We start from the raw sequence: 3,264 nt of genomic DNA, 5'->3' as shown, positions 1-3,264 counted from the left end.
GAATTATTTTACCTCATCTAATTGATTAGGTATTTGTTATAATCAATTAGAAAGTTCAAAAAAGCTTGTCTTAATCAATTTCCTAGTTTCCAAAATAATCGGTTAGGCTCCAAACAAAAATTTGACAATTTTTTTTGAAAAAGAGAGGCTTCAAAAATACTTTGTGTGTGTGTGTGTGCATGTGCGTGTGTGTGTTTGTGTGTGTGTGTGTGTGTGTTTTAGCAATACTACTTACAAAAAGGCCCTTGTGTTCTTACAAAACACTGACCACTCAATCGGATACGATCAGATAAGTTTTCACACTTTCTTTGTTTTACACTTTAAAGCTTCAAATGCTTTTGTCGGATATGCCATTCAAATAAACACTTCACTTGAAAATTCTTGAGTCTTGATATATCTTCAAGTTAATCACCATCAATAGAGGATAGAGATATCACAGGTGATCAAAAATCCTAATTATTTAGCTTGATTCTAAGGAACAACTTGATCAATCACTTTGTGCATCTTTGACGTCTTGACTAGCTTTAATATTTGTTTGTCTTCATGCGTTGTTGTCATCCAAACTATTTCAAGATTTGTTACGCCTACATATGCTATCATCCTTAAAACCATAACATTATTAGGGCTAAGCATATCTTGCTTATCTATGAGCTTTAATCACTTTCTGATTATACCTGCAAGTACATAGTTCCATATTCTCCCCCTTTTTGATGATGATAACACATCTCTCAGGGAGATGGTGAAAGAAAAAGCAGGTGGATAAAATTTGGAGTGGTTAAACTTCTCCTTACATGATTAGAGAATATACTTTACTCCCCTAAGTGTATACTTCTCTCCCTTTGGCATAACTAAAAATACGGGTAAAGACGCAAGACATAATTTTAAATATGCAAACACATTTCTCACATAGTCAAACAAATTACTATAAAGGGAAAACATTATTTTATTAATTCAAAGGTGCTGGAATTCAAAGTACAAGAAAGCAGGAAATTGACGACGAATTTTTTTTTTCAAAACAACAAAGTAAGAACACTTGAGCAAAAGACTAGTTTGCCTCTTCATTATCCTCACTTGACATAATCGCAGATATGAGATGGGATTTTTCAAGTTTTTCAGTGAGGTGGCAAATCCTAGAATTTGTCCTCCTATGCATTTTTATCATTGTCTCTTAATTTTGAAGAAGGTTGTTGTTGATATTTGAGAAAGAATGATGATATTTTTCATCATCTCTAAAAATTAAAAAAATTAAAAAAATTAAAAAAATTAAAAGATCAATAATAAAATATAGAATAGTAGAAATTAAGAAACACTTTGTCGTGAGAGAAAAAATAATACATGTTCGATTTATTTGAAAAAAAAAGGAAAATGAAAGAAAATTGGTTACCTTTTATTTTATTAAAAATATATATTTCATTTCTTACATGGAACAAATTATTTTTCAAAAAAATAAATAAATTAAACAAACAAAAGTAAGATAAACTTTAAATTTACTAGAAGGATGTGCGTAAAAAATTATATTAATTATAGTTTATTTATTTAGTGTGGGTCATTATATAACTTTCTTTTTAATTTATAGTATATTTATTATATAATTATATTATTTAAATACTAGAATTTAATATTATAATGATCTTAGTGGGGGCATAGACCCACTCCAGCATATAGCTCCGTCCTTGATTATCATTACTCTGGTTTTGAGTCTTTCTCTCACACACGCACGCATACGCACACATGTCGGCGAGTCAGCTTTGTCCACTAACTCATTGTGATTTTTCGTCGCTCAAATGACATCTATCACAAACCTTACTTCCAATTGCATCACCTGCTCTCGTCTTGTCAAATATTCTATTTTCTTCTAAAATAATGTTACAATTTTACAATTCAATACTATAAATAATACATTTTATGAGAGGATTTTCACCACGGTTGTCCAACGGATCCTTGTGACACCATTAAAATGAGGCGCCTTCATTTTTTTTTTAAATTAAAAATATTTTATATTTGAATATGCAGTGGAAATTAAGCGGAAATTAGAAGAGTTAAGGGAAGATAGATAACACAAAGAAATTTTAGAGGTTTGATCTTAAGAAGTGAATTACTCCTTTTCCCATCAACTGATCTTGAGAGTATCCAATAATATTTGAGAGCTTTTAGAAGGTTAAGCCCACTAACCCTCATATATAAAGAAAATGAAGTTTCAAGGTAACTTCCAACCAAACAACAAACAGAGGAATAAAGCGGTTAGTCTTTACGCCAAACAACGAAGAAAACTTTAAGCAATTAGTCTATAAGACAAAATGAGATTTTAAACAGGCTAATCTCGAACCAATTGGAGTTTTGAGCTGGCTATCCTTGGAACCAAATCGAGGTTTTATATAGTGTGACCATAAACCAAACCGAGATTTTTATTGGACTGATCTTAAACCTATTGAGCATTTATACAAGTTGAACTCAAAAACTGAGTGAGATTTTATACTAGGTTAATCTCCAACCGATATAGATTTTAACCGAGCTGAGTTCAAGAACCATTATGAAGATTTTTCTCTAGTTATTCTTTATGAACCCAAAATGAGAGTTTTTCTTTATTGGCAGAGCTCATGAACTGGATACGATCATGCAATTTTTCACACTTTCTTTCTTTCACACTTTAAAGCTTCAAGTGCTTTTGTCGGATATGCCATTCAAATAAGCACTTCACTTGAAACTTCTTGAGTCTTGAGATATCTTCAAGTTAGTCACCACCAATAAAGGATAGAGATATAACAGGTGATAAAAAACCCTAATTATTTTGCTTGATTCTAAGGAACAACTTGATCAACCACTTTGTGCATCTCTGACCTCTTGACTAGCTTTAGTACTTGCTTGTCTTCATGCATTCTTGTCATCCAAACTATTTCAAGATTTGTTACGCCTACATGTGTTGTCATTCGTAAAACCATGACATTATTATGGCTAAGCATATCTTGCTTATCTATGAGCTTTGATAACTTTTTGATTATACCTGCAAGCACATAGTTCCACATTCTCCCCCTTTTTTATGATGATAACACATCTCTCAGAGAGATGGTGAAAGAAAAAGAAGGTGGATAAAATTTGGAGTGGTTAAACTTCTCCTTATATGATTAGAGAGTATACTTTACTCCCCTAAGTGTATACTTCTCTCCCTTTGGCATAACTAAAAATACGGGTAAAGACGCAAGACATAATTTTAAATATGCAAGCATATTTCTCACATAGTCAAACAAATTACTATAAAGGGAAAAC

The sequence above is a fragment of the Lathyrus oleraceus genome, chromosome 7 (genome assembly GCF_024323335.1).
Source record: "Lathyrus oleraceus cultivar Zhongwan6 chromosome 7, CAAS_Psat_ZW6_1.0, whole genome shotgun sequence".
NCBI classification, from domain to species: Eukaryota; Viridiplantae; Streptophyta; class Magnoliopsida; order Fabales; family Fabaceae; genus Lathyrus; species Lathyrus oleraceus.
Note: the sequence above shows the minus strand (reverse complement) of the source record.